General features: G+C 46.0%; 1 protein-coding gene across 7 annotated transcripts in view; it reads left to right on the top strand.

Moving 5' to 3' along the window:
• Positions 1 to 1,656: 1,656 nt before the first annotated feature.
• Cflar (CASP8 and FADD like apoptosis regulator) overlaps positions 1,657 to 18,743 on the top strand; it is a 76,974-nt gene continuing 59,887 nt past the window's right edge. For 4 of the 7 annotated variants that reach the window (XR_001196514.3, XR_002382820.2, XM_013113730.3 and 1 more), the window contains exon 1: positions 1,657 to 1,822. The gene's annotated coding sequence lies outside the window, so the exon portion shown is untranslated. Of the gene's footprint in view, positions 1,823 to 3,959; positions 4,287 to 18,579; positions 18,715 to 18,743 lie in introns of those variants that run through there. The other 3 variants (XM_013113732.3, XM_005070607.4, XM_040753555.1) reach the window with 3 other exon arrangements.

The following is an 18,743-nucleotide window of genomic DNA, read 5'->3' as shown; positions in this document are numbered from 1 at the left end:
GAAATTTTGGAGCCCTCAGCCCTAAATGAGATGTCTTCATCATACCTCTCCCCTCAGGGGTCAGGGGTACATGAGGAAGAGGAGACAAAAAGCTTGTATGGGATGGAGGTAGTGAATGACTCCAAGGCACAACAGGGCTGCCACACAAATGAATTCACCAGGGCTCTGACAATAGGCACAAGACTTGCAGAGGCTCAAAATGGACAAAATCCCAGCCCCAAGAAGGGGAAATGGACACCACGTCCCACGCTATGTGTAACATAGCTTCTGGGAAGGGGTCTTCTTTCATTGAGCTCTTTCAAGGACAGCGAAAAGCAAGGCGGCTGTGTCAGCCACAGGTTTAGCAAACATCCTAAGTTAACATCCTATCATCCTATCGCCCAAAGCTGTACCACTTAAAATGTGATGTGACTTTAAGCCTGGCCTCAAGGTTGTAAAAGCTCGTTGACTCATACTCGGTGCTGGATTTTACTGTAAGAGGCCCCAAGCCAGTACCCGCTGCCACAGCTCCACAGCTCCATCTCTGGCTGTGGTCCCAGTTAACTGGTAAGCTTTTTGTGCCCCATGGTGACTTTTGTTTTAATAAAGTTTACTTCTGCTTCAGACTTTGTTGGTCTGGTCCCCCACCCTTTGCACCCCTGGACCCAACAAACAACACCAAACAGCATCCTCTGTGTGTGTGTGTTGCTTTGCTTTTTTTTTTTTTTTTTTTGTCTTATTGGCTTTTGTTTGATTTTGATCTATTTGGCTTTGGGGTCATTTGGGGAAGAGAGAGAGAAAGAACACAAAGTTGGGTGGGTAGGGATGTGGGGAGGATCAGAAGGAGTTTGGTGAGGGGAGAGAATATAATCAAAATATACTACATCTGAAGACATTTAAAAATTCGTAAATAAAAATGAAAAAGGATAAGATTTTGATGTTATAAGATTATCAGACATTCTGGGTTCTTCAAATCTAAAGAAAGATGATTTATTAGTCAATGTCTTTGTTTTTAGACAGAATCCCATATAGTCCAGGGTGTCCTTGAACTTGCTAGGTAACCATGGGTGGCTTTGAATGCCTGATCCTCCTGCCTCTGCCTCCCAAGTTATGAGATTACAGGCACTAAGCAATTTATCAGTCAATAGTCAATATCCTAACCATTTAAAAAGTATGGCTTCTTCTTAGAAAAATTACTGAAAAAAAAAAGCCAGGTGGTGGTGGTTCACGCCTTTAATCCCAGCACTCAGGAGGCAGAGGCAGTTGAATTTCTGTGAGTTCGAGGCCAGCCTGGTCTACAGAGTGAGTTCCAGGACAGCCAGGGATACAAAGGGAAACCTTGTCTCAAAAAACCAAACAACCAAACAAAAAAGATTACTGGGAGTCTAGAGGGAATTGCAGGATTAGGAACTACAACACAGCAAGGGAGCAGAACACTTGCTAGCCACCAATCCCGTCCGACTGGGACGATTCCACTAAGACTGTTTGCTATTTTATTTGTGTTTTTCTGTATTTTAAACATTTCTACAAATTAAAATAAAAGTGACATACATATCTAGTCAAAGCCCTTTTATTGTGTATATAAAGTCAAGTAAGGGGCTAGAGAGACCACTCGTCGGTTACAGTGCTTAGTGCCCTTGCAGAGGACCTGAACTCCTTCTCTAGCAGGATGGCTCAGAATCCTTAATGCGTTCTCAAGGCCCAGCCCAGGCGGCGCTTGCCACGTCCGCCTCTCCTGGTTTCGGTTTCCGTGTGTCTCCATCTTGGCCTGCGCAGACCCGACGTCGGCAGAGTGAAGTCTCTGAGATCTGAGCCACCCCAGCTACCACTTAGGGCAAAACGGGTACGTGACCTGCGCGGTGTAACCCGCGTGCCACACGAGCAACTTGCGGCGCTGCGCGAGGCCGAGACGCCGAGTCTTCTTTTACCCCCCGCTGTGAGCATACTGGCTCGGCCCCGGAGGCAGCAGCGAGCCGCTCGCCTGCACACAGTGGGTGACGGGCGGAGCCCGGGAGGGCTTGTAGGACTGCAGTTTCTCTGCCGGCTTGGTCCGCTGGGCACTGGCCTGGGTGCAGCACTCGCAGTCCTGTGCGCCGGCCTGCTTCGCTTCGCCTCTTCCTACTGTGCGGGTCCCAGCAGGGCGTCCGCAGGGGGTGACAGCCCCAGGCCCGAGGTGGCCAAGTGTGTTCACGCGATGGGACCCGTGGGAATGTAGCCCTTAACGACCCTTGTGCACCCCGGAACAGGAGGGAACACCCGTAAACCCCAGGGGGAAACTGAAGATTAACTTGGCTGGTCGAACCACAAAAGCCTTTCGTAAACATTTTGAGGGTTACTCGTTTCCTGGAGTTGAACTGTCTGAACTACCAGTTTTTGAAAAGTTGATGATAGGAATCTTTTTAGGAATTGTGTGCGTGCTCGACTGAGTTTACTCACTGCCTCCAGTTTCACTTTTAAGAGCAGAGCTAAGTGCGTAGGTTATTTCCCAAAGCACTTTAGTGTTGTTGACAAATGACAACACTTTCCCTAGCAATGTCTATCTATCTATTATCTATCATCCATCTATTTATCAATCAAAATCTATTTAATCCATTCATCCACCCATCCATCCATTCATGCCTTAAAGTAGGCCCGATCCTGCTACTCTTTCTCATCCACTTAAGATGGGTAGAACTATGAAGATTTCAAGATGTTTTCTCTTAACCCGGTCAGGATTGGTGTGGGAGGGCAAGTTCGCTTGAACATTTAACAAAGGAATGCAATAGAACAAAGGCCACTGGTGTTCACAGTAAATTCTGGAGTGCTGGAAGTAAATTCAAGGGCACTAATAAATCCCTCCGAGTTAACCTTTGAAATTTGTCCTTACACTAAAGGGGTGGGGCCAGCAGGGGGTTACCTAAGTCAGGCCTTGACCAATGGGGATGGTCTAAAATCTAAAACCTCTACAAAGAGATTCTAGATAGAAGAATGATGAGTTTTAAAAAGGTTCTGAACAAACAAAAGGCTCAGCTCTCCCGTATCACAAACAACCTTGGTTTGTAAGCAAATTAGTATCTATTTTTATGCTTTGGTTTTCTGAGACAAGGCTCTCTGTGTAGGCCTGGCCAGCCTTGAACTCACTGTGTAGACCAGACTGACCTAGAACTCCCAGTTGAAAAGTCTTTATTCCAGGCAGCTGGGACTACACTTGGTATTCAGGACCTAAGTGTAGCTCCCAATGTCCCTAGCAGGGCATTGAAGGCAGAAACCATGTCCAAGCATCTCACTCAGGGTGGGGGTGGGGGTGGGGGGTAGGGGTTTGGCAAGTAAGCAGTCAGAAGGGGAGTTTTGCACAGGCAGGCAGGCAGTTTAACAGAAGCTAAGCTAGCCCTGGCAGGTGCCTTGAACTTGAGTTCCTAGAACAGAGTTGGGCAATTTTCTGCAGGATTCTCTATAAAAGAATTCAAATTCTAGTTAGACTTGAAAAGGCCTGAGCAATAATTGAGGATGGGGGAGCCTCTCTCTAACTCGCTGTGTCTCACCGCCACTGCCTAGCTGTAAGTGAATTCTGAATGTTTTCCTTACAGGAACTTTTCTTTTTGGTCAAGTTATTTTACTTGTAACCTTTGTGTTGAATGACCTGGTAAAAATGGGTTTTTCTTTTTTGACTGGGTCATATCATGGCCCACAATTCGTGATCTTCCCTCCTTGGCAATCCCCCCCCCAAAAAAAAAGGGTCTGGGCGGATGCCACCACACTCAGCTTAAATGGCTTTTTCTACAGGTTTTATGTTGTACTTTGTTTTTGGCGACATTTGAACTTTAGCTTGTCAGTACTCGCTAACCTAAACCAGTTCCTCTAGCCCGGTGTGTGTGGTTGGGGGGGAGGTTCCTTCCTTCCTCCGGAAAAGTAGGCGTGGCGGGCACGGGGCGGGGACCGGGTTCTGGGTGGGTTTCTGAGCCTTAGCTGGTCCGTTCTGCCTGCAGAAGCGGAAGTAACCTTCCTATTAGGGTCTTGGGATCCATCATGGCCTTGTCTCAGTATTGTGGTCTGGGGGCTATTGGCATCTTTTCCGAGCCCTACTCTTTGGTCACTGGAAGGGGCGATGCCCTTTGCGCTGGGCGGGTACCAGCGTCCGTGAACCTGTTGGACTTGCTGGCGCAGGTAACCTGGCTAGCAGCTGGGGCCACCTCTGCAGGTCGGAGAGGCTGCCTCCTGATGTCCGTTCTTTCCAGTGTTTGTGTCCGTCCGGGTTTCTGGAGGTCTCCGTCGAGGACAGGCGAGATTCTGGGCCACTGTTGGGTAGGATGAGCCGGCGACCGCCCGGCGTGAGTAAACTGAGACCCTGCCCATTCCCTCCTATTCTGACCTTTCCCCCATGGACTCATTAACCCATTAACCAGGGGACGCTGGGGGAGCTGTCCCCTGGTTAATGCACGAAAGGGTTCGTTTCCTGTCTTCCACCCTTGGTCCTTTCTGAGTTTTTTGGGGACCCACTCACAGCACCTCCAGACTTGTGGCACTTTTAAATCCAAGTCTGGTTCTTTCTTGGAGAGGGACAAAGATTGTTTAAATTAAACTGGTTACTGGACTCAAACGCCTGCTTGTTAATCCAGTTGGCTGCTCTGGATGGAGCCAAGTTCTGGACTGGTACTTGGTTTTGCTTTGTTTTGTTTTTCTGTTACCTCGGTGGAAAGGCTGCCTGGACAGAGCCCAAGGACAGCCCGCCCTGGGAAGAAGCCTGCAGGACAAGTGTACCGCAGTAAGGGCTCTTCCTATACTCAAAGCACTTTTGTTTTTCTTAAATCTCAGGAGCAAGAAGCGCTACTAGTGTTGCTATGCCCTAGCTGACCTCTCTTTACCCCTCAGACTTGACATCCTACCTACAGGAGCATCCCCCACCTTTAACAAGCTGGGGCAGCTGCCTTGCCCCTTAGCACAGGGTTTCACTTCATACTTTTCATTTTAAAATCCAAAGCCTCCGACAAGTTCCTGGGTTTAGTGCTTGCATAGTAGATAGAGACCCAACTCTCCCTCCACCTTCCACCCCCGCCCCATGAGTCCATTCTCTAGAGATCGCCAAAGCTTGCTGCTCCCAGTCTTTTACACATTGTGTGCTCAACAACAGTCTGTTTGCTTAAAAAAATGTGTATTTTGCTTCCTTCCTCCCTCTTCACTTATTTTTGTGTGATGGATGTTCTTTCTCCAAGCTGTCCTTCAGAAGTGATGTTTGGTGGTATCATTATTTCTGCTTTCCTGCCCTAATGCCCCTCCCCTTTCCCTTCTCTTCAGAATGGGAACCTCTGCAATTGGTTTCATTTACTCTGATCTCCCCCCTCCCTGTTCAGTTCTTCGCTTTGGGGAATAATTTCTTCTTTTTGTGTCACACTTGAAAGAAAAAGACTGTGGTGTGTGTGTGTGTTCATGAATCATTTCTTTTCAGGTAAAATTACACCCTTGTGCTCTTTGTACCTTGTTCTGTATTTATGCTCATTTGATGGTCTGCATGCAGATCCACTTTTTCTTTATCTGGCCATTTAATGCCAGGAAACAAAAGCAATTCAAGAGCAAAAGACCTTAGTTTTAGCAGGGCAGTGGTGGTGCACACATTTAATCCCAACACTGGAGAGGCAAGAGGCAGATGGATCTCTGTAAGTTCAAGGCCATCGTGTTCTACAGAGCGAGTTCTATGACAGGTAGGGCTACACCGAGAAACCATGTCTCTGGTTGTGCCCATTGGAAGAATTAAGTTCTTGATATCAGATTCACCACATACTCAAGATTGTGTCTTCTGCAGTGACCACTTCAGGTGAAGAGTGTAGTACCCTTCCTTCCTTCCTTCCTTCCTTCCTTCCTTCCTGCCTGCCTGCCTGCCTTCCTTCCTTCCTTCCTTCCTTCCTTCCTTCCTTCCTTCCTTCCTTCCTTCCGTCCTTTCTATTTTAAGACAGCATCTCACTATAGCCCAGACTGACTTGTAAGATTGTCCTTGAGTTCTCCAAACCCACTTGCCTCAGCTCCCCATGTCCTAAAATTACTGGCATGAGCCACTGGCCCAGGCCCATCAGTGTTTTTGATCTGTATCTGTCACCTCAGTTTTTCAGCAATTGAAAACGCCTGCTGTTTAGATGTCTTCCAAGGCTTGGATGTCTTCCAAGGCGTGGTGTGTTTCGGAGTAAATGACTGTAAATGACGTCCTTTAATGACCCAGCTTCATGAGTGGGAACCAGAGCTTTCGTCCACCTGTGAAGGCTCCTGCTTTTTTTTTTTTTTAACTTCCTTTGCCTTTATACATCTGTGGTCTTAAAAACAAACCCAAACTATTTTTCTTGAAGCTTTCAAAAGTAGTTTTTGTTTGCCATCGAGTTTCCTGGAGCCTGGGCCATTCTTGAGCTCCTAATCCTCCTGCCTCTGCCCCTCTAGGGCTATAATTACAGGCGTGTACCGCCATCCTTGACTGAAAAGCAGTTTTTAAAGTCAGTTCTTCTTGTTTAAAGGACAGGTACTTGACAGACCTCCTGCTCACATATCTCTAGGTGTTAGGAGGGCTCACCAAAGCCCCTGAATGGTCATCATAACTTCCTGACAGAACTCGGAGTGAAAGCGTGTACTTGCATCGTCCTCTGCTGACCAAACTTCTCTTCTGATTAGGAAAACCCAAAGTAGTAAAAAGTTACATGCACAACCTCGACGGGGTTGACTACTGAAACCTCAATAAAAGCTTCCTGCCTGCCTTATGCTCTGCTTTAACCCCAATGCCATGCTATTTTAATATGACACATAGCCATGAAGTTGTACTTAAGGCCTGGGGAACCTATTAAACTGTTGTGGTGGGAACTGGGAAGTTATACATAGCACAAAGCTGTCCCCGTGGGAAGTGATGCAATTACTCTCTGCCGAGGCTATCCGTAAACAGCCTAAATAAGTCTCTCGTTAACCTGGGTTGTTTTCAGGAATGTCAGAGAATCTTAAAGAATCAGACAGGTGAGAGTATCAAGGGTGACCAGATGAAGCAGATGGGGACTTTTAAATTTTATTTTCTCTGTTATTTTGTCCATTTCAGAGTCTCTCATAACTAAGGCGGCTTCATAATTAGAAAAAAAAACTATACTGAAAGGAATTTTAGAAGCTTTATATCCTCCTTATATGTATGACTTTTTAGTTTGAAAACTGAGCTGTCTTGCTGAAGGGCCAGTCTAGAAAGTCTGTGTAACTGATCAAATGTATTTGCCTGGTGGACATGTTAATTCAAGTAAAGCCTAGCTTCAAATCCACTAAATATTGAGCTGTTCTCTTAGGCATTCAGGGTTGTTTGTTTGTTTACTTTAAAGAAAGTATCAGTATATTGCCAGCCCAGGCTGGCCTTGAACTTGCTGTTCTCCAGCCTCAGCCTGGCAAGTGCTGGCTGTACAAGTGTGTGTTACCCAGCCTTGAGAAACAATGTGGTTCTTGCTGACTGCTGTCTCATGAAAACGCATCCAGTTCCTCCGCACTCCACATCAGATGGTTTAGATACCCGGAACAACAGCGCGAACAGACAAGGCCCCGCCGCTTCTTCCTGGGTGTACCCTAAGGATGAGATTTGGTCTTTGAGCTCAGGTTTTACCAAAGCATTAAAATTTGAAATCTTGCCTGAACCAAGCTGTTTGGCCTGTTTTTTTGTCTGCCAAGGAAATTAAAGCTTTGTAATTTATGAATGGAGCAACTATTTGCCTGTGGCTTTTCCCAACAAAGCAAGTGAATAGTGATTGTTTGTGGGTGATTGTATTTTTAATTGACACCACCACATGCAAGATGGTAGTAGTTCAGAGGATATCAAACTGCTGTCCTATTTGGGAAAAATTGCTTTAAATTTTATACACTTTTGCTAGGCATGGTGACACATGCCTTTAATCCCAGCACATGGGAGACAGAAGCAGGCACATCTCTTTGAGTTTGAGGCTACCCTGGTCTACACAGAGAGTTCCAGGATAGCCAGGGCTATGTAGAGAGATCTTGTCTAAAACAAAATTTTTTATGCACTTTTGAATCTATATTGGAACTATCCCACATATGGAAAACTGGGTTTGAAATTGGATGAATGACGATTCCGTACATAAATTCTAAGAGCTTTAGAAATAACTTACTCAGAGTCAGCACAGTGGGTACATTTGTATCGAAATATACTGAGAATTGGTTGACTCTTTTACTTAAGGCTAAAGGATATTTGTTGAGCTTGGCTGCAGACATTGTCTTCCTATTTAAAGTGCGGGGTCTTGCCAGCATACAGGAGGTTCTGCCTAGGATCATGCCCAGCCTCTTAGAATCATATTGTAAGTCCCCTGAAACAACGCTGTGGTTATTTCACACAGTGCAGAACAGTCACAAACGCTGTCTCCAGGTTCCAAGTGTGATATCCTATCACGCCACCAATCTTGCTTCAGTGTCAGTTGCAAAGGGACAGATGGACGTTCCCTGTGTGTCTGTCTACGGCAACTGTGTAGTCATGTGTCATCTGCTCAGGAGCTCTGACGCCTGCCTACCACACAACTGACGGCAGGTGAGAGCCTGTCTGCATCCTGGACTAACCCCTGCGTAGCATAAAACAAATGCCCAAAGACGCTAATAACTGCAGTGAAGCAGGACAAGATGCAGTTTGGGGACCAGGACAAGCGATGGAAGAGAGCTTGAAAGATACAGACTTTCAACATAATGCTGAGAGGAGCTGGGGAGCTTTCTGAGTGGAGACAACCACACAGAGGTAGAGACAAAATGTTGGGGAACACAGAGATATTTGGAATTGGATAATGCGTAGTGCACACAAGTAGGAGATACACTTAGTACTTGGGATAGGTACAAAAAGTTTGTCCCAGCAAAAATTTAACTTTGGTTAAGATGGAGCAGGCCACTCCTAGCAATAGGAGTTTCATGGCTCCTGGGCTACTCTACTCATGAGCGTCCTCTCTGCCACAAAAATCCGGCCCAGCTATTGGCTGTTCAGCTTTTTATTAGACCAATCCCAGTGACACATCTTCACAGTGTACAAAAAGATTATCCCACAACATCACTTCTTGAAATCCCCACTTTTTTTGTTTGCTTGTTTGTTGTACTGACATCGAATTTGGAGCCTCACACATGCCAAGCAGGTGCTCTACCACTGAGCCACAGCTCTAGCTGTTTCTGCTTTTGGAGATGATTTCACCAAGGTGCCCAGGCTGGCCTTGAACTCACTGAGTTCAGTCAGGTCTTGAGCTTTCGGTTCTTGTGCCTCAGCTTCCCATTCATTCCAGGTCTGTGTCACCAAGCTTGGTGTGTCAACCCTCCGCTTGCTACGTCTCTAACCTTGGCAACATGGGAAGTTTGGATGGGACACATGCAAAGCAGAGGAGTTCCATCAAAGAACTGTATAAAATATGCCTTCTACTTTTGTGTCATTTTATAATTGGGACCATTTATCTGTCATCTGTGGCCAGTATTATTTTTATGAATGAGATGTGTTGCTTGTGAAGCCAAATAATTTTTAGTACCTGCTTTGTCACCAATAATAATCATGGCTAGTAACATCCCAAATTAGTATTTATTATTTTGTCCCAGTCAGTGGCCTTCTAGACTATGCTTTAATTCACATCTGTAGAGTCACCAACCGGGAGCCACGAGATGATTATTGCACACCCTTCTTTGGCTAACGAGAAGGGGCGGTATTTGAAGTATACCTTATATTTAAAATGCCCACAGCCAGGGGAGGAAAGATAAGTTTATTGTATTAGATAGTCTATGGGTTCTGGCCACAAATGGAGGGAAAGAGGTGTTCTGTGACATTTAGGGTAAGTGCACAGAGTTCTGTGCGGTGTCTGTGTTGCATTTTGTTCAGAATCTTGCAACTCTTTCGTTCTCAAGTACTTCATGTTCTTACTTCCCTACAGCTTCTTGGGTCCAGGGAAGTTCCGAGTTTGCATGCTGCTTTCTTCCCCTGGCAGGATAGGCTGAACATGGGACTGCCCTAGTTGCTGAGATAGTACATTTGTTTTCACGCTGCCTCCATGGAGGTGAGAAGGCAGGACAAGTAACAGATTAAATAAGCCCTAAGGAAGCTAACCGGTCACACTGGTTGCTGTGTGGCTAATGGGAACATTTTGTATTTTGGACACAAGATGGTTGGGAGGCGCTTGACATTCCGTGAAACAGTTTCAAAAGTGTAACCAAAGTTAGCCACATTTTGTTGTTACCTGTTCTGGCTAATGCTAGATGCCAGAGGAGTGAGTTAAGTGACTGACTGGAAGCTTGTCTGCAATGGAGGACTTACATAGGAGTTACCCACCATGCCCATGTGGTCCTTTCCAGGGAAGATTTGCACAGTAGGTGGAGTTCAGCTGGGCCAAGTTGAGAAGGGTTTTGCTGTGCAGATGGTTGGAAAAGTGTAATCAAGGCAGACACTCATGGAAGACAACTTGTTGAGGTTTAAGGTTGTGTGTGTGTGTGTGTGTGTGTGTGTGTGTGTGTGTATTGATACAGATGAGGACAGACATGAGGACAGACACCAGACCATGAGATGAGTAGCCTTGTGCAAACTATTTGGGACTTGCAGTGGGAGAAGAGCTGTCACCGAAAGGGTTGAATTAAGAGAATTTCAAGCATCAACCTGAACTTCTGCAAGTTCATTTTGATCAAATATAGATATGTACAGCTTAAAGTCAGAGGCCAGGGGATGAATGAGTCATTTAGGGAGAATTTAGGCAGCAGGCCAGAGAGTGTTCTGGGGAGGGTAGGATGGCCAGAGATGGCTTGGGTAGGAACAGTGGAGAGGAGTCATGGAGGAAAAGAGTTTTAAAGAGAAATTAACAGTATCTGATGTGGCAGAGCAGGCGCATGAAGACTTAATTTAAATGTTCTGGTGTATATTTAAAGCACATGCCTGTTAAGATAGTTACACAGTAGAATACTTGCATAGTTGGACAGACAGACAGGTCATTGTTTAACCTACCTGCCGATGTCTCCCTCTGTGGCAACAGTAGTTCTAAATCCACTCATTAGTAGAAATCCTAAATATAATACACTTTCATCAAAGATTTTCAGCACAAAACACTTTGAGCAAAAAAACCTGAGAAGGATAGTTGTCAGACTGCCGTTCAGCCTTTCCTTGCTCACCCTGTCTGTTTGTGACTTTGTATCCTTGACGGAGTATCTCCCCGTTTCCTGTCTCACCCTTGGTCCTGGTAACCACTGTCATCTCCACCTCCATATATGCGACTTTTCTTTTCCTCTCTCAAGACAGGTTTTCTCTGTGGCTTTGGAGGCTGTCCTGGAACTCACCATGTAGCCCAAGCTGGCCTGGAACTCACAGAGATCCGCCTGCCTCTGCCTCCTGAATGCTGGGATCAAAGGTGTGCTCCACCAATGCCCGGCATTTGTGACTTTTTTTAAAAATTAGATTCTGCGTATAAATGAGGCCATGCAGACTTTTCCCTTTGTTTTTCTTAACTTTACTTCACATTATATCCTCTAACTCCCATGTGGCGAGTGGCAGAATTGGCATTTCTCTTTTTAAGGCTGACTCCTATTCAATGGTATATATGCACACACACACACAGTCAATGCTTTATGCACACACACACACACACACATATATATACTCAATGCTATATGTATGCTATATACCACACATGAATGTTATATTCACTGTGATATACACACATATGTTATGAGACTAAAACAGTTTATCTCCCCATCCTTTGACATCTTTTTATATCTTGTTTAAAATATGGATGCAGTGCAGTGGGGAGGCAAATGTCTTCTAAAAGTGTTTTAAAGTTTGTTTTATGGGTGTGAGTGTTTTGCACGTGAGTGCCTCTGTGTACCATGTGCAGAAGAGGGCAGAACTGGAGTCACGGATGCTTGTGAGTGTCCATGTGGGTGCTGGGAACTGAACCCAGGTCCTCTGGAAGAGCAATGGGTGCTCCCAACCACTGAGCCGTCTCTCCAGCTCCAGCGCTCATATCATTTGCTAAGCTCATTTCCTGTGGGTGCATACTCAGAACAAAGACTGCTGAGTATCAGTGAGAACTTCTAAGAACCCTTGGATGGGATGGAGCCCTGGGCAGTGTCATCAAGACTGGGTAGGGTGAGGAAATGTAGGTATTCACGTCCCAACACCGTTTGTAAGACAGGAGAGACCTCAAAAATTCAGTCATCAAGACAAGTAGTATTCAGCGCAACATTAAAAAAAGTCAGCATGGACGCCTAAGTCTATGATAAGAAAATTATTAGACAGCCGGGTGGTGGTGGTGACCCGCTGTGGTGGTGGTCCATACCTTTGATCTCAGCACTCGGGAGCAGAGGCAGGTGGATTTCTGTGAGTTTGAGGCCAGCCTGGTCTACAGAGCGAGTTCCAGGACAGCCTCCAAAGTTACACAGAGAAACCTGTCTCGAATACAACATGAATGAAGGAAAGAAAGAAATTAGAATTTTGCATAATAAAGAGTTTCATCATCATTGGCTTTTCCTTCTGCTCTGGATGCCAGTGTGAGGGGGCACTGAGTGGCGCTGTGGGGGTGGGGGTCGCTGTGGGGATGCGGGTTCAGTGTGAGGCAGCGCTGAGCGGCGCTGTGGGGGTGGGGGTCCAGGTGGAGTCATGCCAAGGAGTGGTCAAAGCGGAAGAAACTGAACCCGAGTGCAGCCTATTCCTTCACAGGGTCCTAGCTCCGTGTGAAAGGAGACAAAGTGAAGGGACCATTGGTCTAGGGCACTGAGGCCCAGCATCTTGGTGATGGTTACAGTTTAAGATGGAAGACCTTGTGCCCCGTGTAGGAGTTGCTGAGGAGGCAGGACTGCAGCGGAGGACTGTAAAGGCTGGAGTCTTATCTGGGACGTGTGAAAAGAGGCTGACCAGAATCCTGTAAACAAACTGCCTCCAGGATGCCTAAAACACAGGAAGTGGCGTCGTGGGCTGTGTGATCCTCCTTCCTCAGCTTCCTGCTGTAATCTTGTTTATTTGTTGTGTGTGCTCCTGTGCGCACGTTTACACATGTACTAAGGTGCTCTAGTAGAGTTCAGAAAAACCCTAACTCTTTTCTCCTTTCACCATGTTTTTCTAACTCAGGTTTTCAGACTTGGTGGCAGGTGCCTTTGCCCATGGAGCTTTCTCCCTGTCTCTGTCTCTGTCTCTGTCTCTGTCTCTGTCTCTCTCTGTCTCTCTCTCTCTGTGTGTGTGTGTTATATTTTATAACAAATACATTGACATCTGTATTCGAAGAAGAATTATTTACCTATGCTGAGTTTCTGAGTTTGTGTATTTGATTACCTTACAAAATAATAGGTTTAATCTTTAGTTTTGGTTAACTCTCTCCTCTCCCCTTCAGCTTCTGCTTCTCTAGATGTGAGTGGGAGAGACTGGGAATCTGAAAACGAGGTAGGGGGTGAGCTTCCTGTGATATAGAAATTTTGGTGCAAAACCCAGAAAAGTCCTGGGCATGCCTACCTGAGATGGTGTAGTCAGGAGGCAGAAGGTGGAGGAATTTAAGACTCTGGCCAGAGAATGTGGTTTCAGGTCCAGTTCAGAGAAAAGGAAGTGACATCATTTGCCAGTCATATGTAACCCATTCATTCATTCCTTTGCATACTGAGTACCAGCTCTGAGTCAGACACAGATGTCTGAACAGAATGACCCAGGCTGCCTCTGCCCTGGTCTAGGCGAGGTGGCTCATGGAGCCCCAGGACCTTTGTTATTAGAAGCTCGACCTAGAGCCTCTTTCTTCAGCCTTCTCGGATGTTTTGGAAATCCTGATGGTGTTTTTCGACTGCAGTGCCTGGGGTGGTTCTACAGACCCCGTCGCTATCTTTCTGAACTTTCTCTCCTTCCCTGAGCTTGTGTGTCTCTGTTAAGCAGTTACTCCAGAAATGAAATTGAGACTGGTTTTAGGTTTCCAGTCCTCTGGTTGCCAAGGTTAGAGACATCGTGTACCAAATGGGAAAATATGTGGGTGTGGAAAAGCAGCAGAGAGTTTCATCTGAAGAAAAGGGGAATTCCTTTAGAATCTAGAAAAGCCCAGTTGCGCAGTTCTGTCTGGCCATAGAAGCTGGACGGTTTGAACTAGGGGCGGGGTTAAGTGATGGGATGTTGGTCAATCAGGATTGGGTATTTGATAAGCAGGGAGGAATCAGTGCCTCTCTCAGGAGTGAGGAGAAAGTGACCCTTCAGGAGAGGTAAGTGGACTGCTGCATGGAGTCCCCAAAGGGGGTTGTCTGCTGATAGTCAAGCTCTCTTAAGAGCTTAAAAGACTTTGGTCTGGAATGTGGCTGCGTTGGTAGAGTGCTTGCCTAGCATGCGTGAAACCCTGGGTTCAGTCACCATGCTTAAAGCTCAAATACACAGCTGATAGAAGAAACTAGGAAAAATTATAGTGGGTCAAAAAGAAAGCAGTTGCCAGGCGGTGGTGGCGCACGCCTTTAATCCCAGCACTCGGGAGGCAGAGGCAGGCGGATTTCTGTGAGTTTGAGGCCGGGCTGGACTGACAGCCTCCAAAACAATACAGAGAAACCCTGTATCGTAAAACCAAACAAACAAACAAACAAAACAAAAAAAAAAAACAAAGAAAGAAAGCAGTTTAAAAACTATAGTGCTAATCACTTAAAGTTTACCAGATACTATCACATCACACAGATAACATGTAGGAATGATGCAAAGAGAAGCTACACAAGACCTTAATGGAACAAAACATGAATTATTAAAAAGACATTACTAAAGACCCAGATAAGTGGAAAGCCATACTTTATTCATGAGTAGGAAGATTTGGTCTAATATAAATATTAGCTCCTGGGGCTGGAGAGATGGCTCAGAGGTTCAGAGCACTGACTGCCCTTCCAGAGGACCTGGGTCCTGTTCCTGGAACCTGCATGGTGGCTCACAATCAACTGTCACTCCAGTCCCAGGAGACCTGAAGGATGTGACCCCTCTTCTGGCTTCCACAGGCACCAAGCATGCATGTGGGTGTGCAAACATACATGCAGGCAAAACACCCATACACGTGAAAAAAATAGCTCCCCCAAAACATTGATGAATAGGTTAAGAAAAAGAATTATCTTGTCAGGCAGCCGTTTAGAAACATTCAAAGAGCAATTATGAAGGAGCAATTATGACAGAGCAAATATTGCTCTGTCTGGTGAGGTGTTAGAGGCAGCCCCCTAAAATACAGGCTTGGGCTGGAAAATAAACATTGTATTCAACCATTTACTGAAGAACAAAGCAGAGGCAATAAAAAATAGATCATAACCAAGCAAATAACTGGTGTTATTCATGGACAATTAAGATTTCCCATGTAGGTAAATCCAAAAATAATGACAAGTAAAATGCTAGATTAATGAGGTCAGACTTTTGAAATCTATGGTAAATAAAAGCAAGTCAACTACAATTCTATAACTAGAAACAACCAGGAAAATGTACATTTCAAAAAGACAGCCTTTGAGCGGGGTGGTGGTGGCGCACGCCTTTAATCCCAGCACTTGGGAGGCAGAGACAGGCGGATCACTGTGAGTTCGAGACCAGCCTGGTCTACCGAGTGAGTTCCAGGACAGGCTCCAAAACAATACAGAGAAACCCTGTCTCGAAAAAAAAAAAAAAAAAGACAGCATTTGTAATAACAATAACACCTCATGTGTAGTAATAAGACATTTAAAGAGATATCACGAAACTTCATTAAAGAGTTAAGCAGACGGTTGAAGATTTATAAGGTATTTGTGTGTGTATGTGTGTGTACATAGGCATCCCTCTGTCTCTGTTCCCTGTTCAGGGAGATGAGAGAGTGTGGGATGTTTAACAGCAGTACTAGCCTGTGTCCACCAGATCCCAGAGCAACCACCCAGGGATGATGACCAAAAGCAAACATCATCAAATGACCTTTGGGGAAACAAACTCTGCATAAGAGCTATTGACCTGACCTGTGGAACGCAGAAAGGCCCCGTTTCTCCTTAAACTCACCTGTGGACACTCAATGTGAACTTTCAGATGCAGGCCCTGAGAATTTGAAGTCTGTTTGTTTTGTCTATTGTTGTGGTGATTTTAATTTTAAAGGGTTTATTTTTATTTTATGTGTATGAGTGTTGTGTATATGCACCACATGCATGCAGTGCCCAAGGAAGCCAGAAGAGGGCACTAAATTCCTTGGGAGCAGGAGTTACAAAGGCTATAAGTTACCTAGTGAGTGCCAGGAGCCAAACCCCTAGGCTTTTAAGAGAGACACAAGTGCTCTTTACAAAGGAGCCATCTCTGCAGCCAATGACTGCAATTTTGTTCATGCTAGCTGATACATGAGTTTCCCTTCAGTGGAAGGTATTTCTTGTCTAGCTGGGTATGATGGTGCTGACCTATCTGCACTCCAGAGGCTGGGACAGGATGATCGCCATGAGTTAGTTTCAGGCTATGCTGTGCTGCACAGCAAGGTCCTGTTTATGAAGGAGGGAAGGAAGGAAGGAAGGGAGGAAGGAAGGAAGGAAGGAAGGAAGGAAGGAAGGAAGGAAGGAAGGAAGGAACCCTTTCATACGGGAAGGGGATCTTCAGTGGGGCTTTCGCATATGCTTCTGGAGGCCTTGTTGACTTTCCTAGTCCTGGGGAATTTTTTTAATGATAATTTCTTGGCCTGGTTTAACAGAAAACCCAATAAAATAGTGATTATTTAGATTATAGTTCAACCTCTTACATCTGTGCTTTTTCTCTGTCAAGTGCCCAATACGACAGCCACAAGAACTGCCTGCGTTGCACCCCAGCTTCCAGGCATGGAGGTTCGCGCTTCTCAGTGGCCTGGCTCTGCACAGGAATTTGTGTTTTCCTTCCAGTATTTTCTCACGGTACCAGCTGTTCCCCCTGAGTAATTGAGATTTGGCTGCCAAACTGTCCCTCCTCAGTACAGGGTGAGACAACACAGCAGTGCTCTCGTGAACCTTCGTGGCTGGCAGAAGGCACCGTGGGCCTGATAGTGGGAGGGGTGACCCCGCAGCTACTGCTCTGCGTTGACTCTGGCCACGTTGATTCGTTTGCGATGAACCACACAAGTTAGGTGACTGCCTTTGCAGGCAGAATTAAACGGTTCCTTTTTACTTGTTTTGTTCAGTTCTTTTCCAAGTATGTCTGGAGAATTTGGATTTTTCTTGCTCTTACGTTTAATGATCTCTTGTTTTTTCCCTTATTTATTTCTTGTTGCACACATAAATATTTTAGAGGTTAACATAAGTGCTTATTATAAAATAGCACCTTCTAAGAACATTACAGCTTCTAGTGAATAGAGTTGAAAAAGAACTTGGCCTTGTCGCAGAAACTGGCAGTTAGGTAAAGTGTTGTCCTCCTGCCGGCACACTCCCGTGGGCGGCACGCCCCTGTGAATGGCAGGCTCCCGTGGGCAGCGCATTCCCGTGGGTGGCACCTCCCGTGGGCGGCACGCCCCTGTGAATGGCAGGCTCCCGTGGGCGGCACGCTCCTGTGAATGGCACGCTCCCGTGGGCGGCACGCTTCCGTGAGCGGCCCGCTCCCGTGGGTGGTATGCTACTGTCTGTGGGTGTCATGGACCCGTGGGTGGCATGCAGGTTTTTGGTATCTGAGGCTCATAGAATTAGTCGTTGAGACTTTAAAAAAAGTGTTCTGAGCACCGCTTTTTAGTAAAGGATTTTAGTAAATTCCTTTAGTTATAAATAGTACTATTTAAGTTGTTTGGATAAATGGGTGTTGAGATTGGCATAGCCACACCAATCTTAGATAAATACTTAAATATCATTATACAAAATATGTGAAACCAGTATCATCTAAGAGCTGGATTATGTTTCCATTTTTTACTTTGAGATCAGAAGGTTTTTTGTTTTGTTTGTTGCTCAGAGACAAGGTCTCATGTATAAGGGTCAGCAAGGTGGCTCAGTGGGTAGAGCTGCTTGCTGCCAAGAATGATGACCTGAATTTGATCCCTGAACCCACATAACAGGAGAGAATTGACTCCTGAAAGTTGTCCTCTGACCCCCGTTGCATGGGGAATGCCTACAAATCCCTTCCCTGCATACACAGCAAATGAATGAATGAATGAATGAATGAATAAATAAAAGTATTTTTAAGTTAAAATCCAAAGAACAGTGGCTATCCTTTATAGCCTAAATGTGAAAACTGCTTAGTTCTGATGGAAGAAATGATCAGCACACGAGCATGCCTTGAGCTGGGCTCTCACTCAAGTGTGGTCCTCCCAGGGCTTCCGTACACGTCCACTGGTGCCATTGAGAATTTTGATGGCCATTGCTGCCATGGAGCGGTATATTGAGGGTTGGGAGACCTTGAAAATTCCTGGGGCTTGAGGTCTGAGCACCTGGTCAAAGCTCAAAAGGCTCTTTGCACAGCCGTGCTGAGGGTCCTGTGGGCGTTCACACAGTGCGAGCAGGGGTGGAGCTGCAGCAGGGCCTCCAGCTGTGAGTGAGGGGTGGAACAGTGGGAGAGCTATAGGGAGGGGCGTGGGGAAGGACGGAAACCTTGCACAGGAGGCCCCTGCAGAGAGGTGCCCCTTTGCAAAACCCGGATTTGTTCAGAGCACCCCGGCGCCCGGCGCGGCGGCGGGAGGGGGGGGGAGGAGGACGGGGCGGTGGCTAAGGAGTGGGCGTGGTTAGCAACTTCTGTGACAAGTTTCTCAAGTCAGCTGCTTACTCACTGGACTTTTCCTCTTCCTGAGTTCCCTCATGGTTACTTAGTCATTAGCTGCCCCACTGTGATTTCCCCCTTACCCTGTTTTACATTCTGATTAAACCATGTGGGATTTTTTGGAGGTAATTTTGTCACTGATTTCATTTTTGAA

The sequence above is a fragment of the Mesocricetus auratus genome, unplaced genomic scaffold (assembly GCF_017639785.1).
Source record: "Mesocricetus auratus isolate SY011 unplaced genomic scaffold, BCM_Maur_2.0 Super-Scaffold_100010, whole genome shotgun sequence".
NCBI lineage: Eukaryota > Metazoa > Chordata > Mammalia > Rodentia > Cricetidae > Mesocricetus > Mesocricetus auratus.
This window is presented reverse-complemented; position numbering and strand designations above follow the sequence as displayed.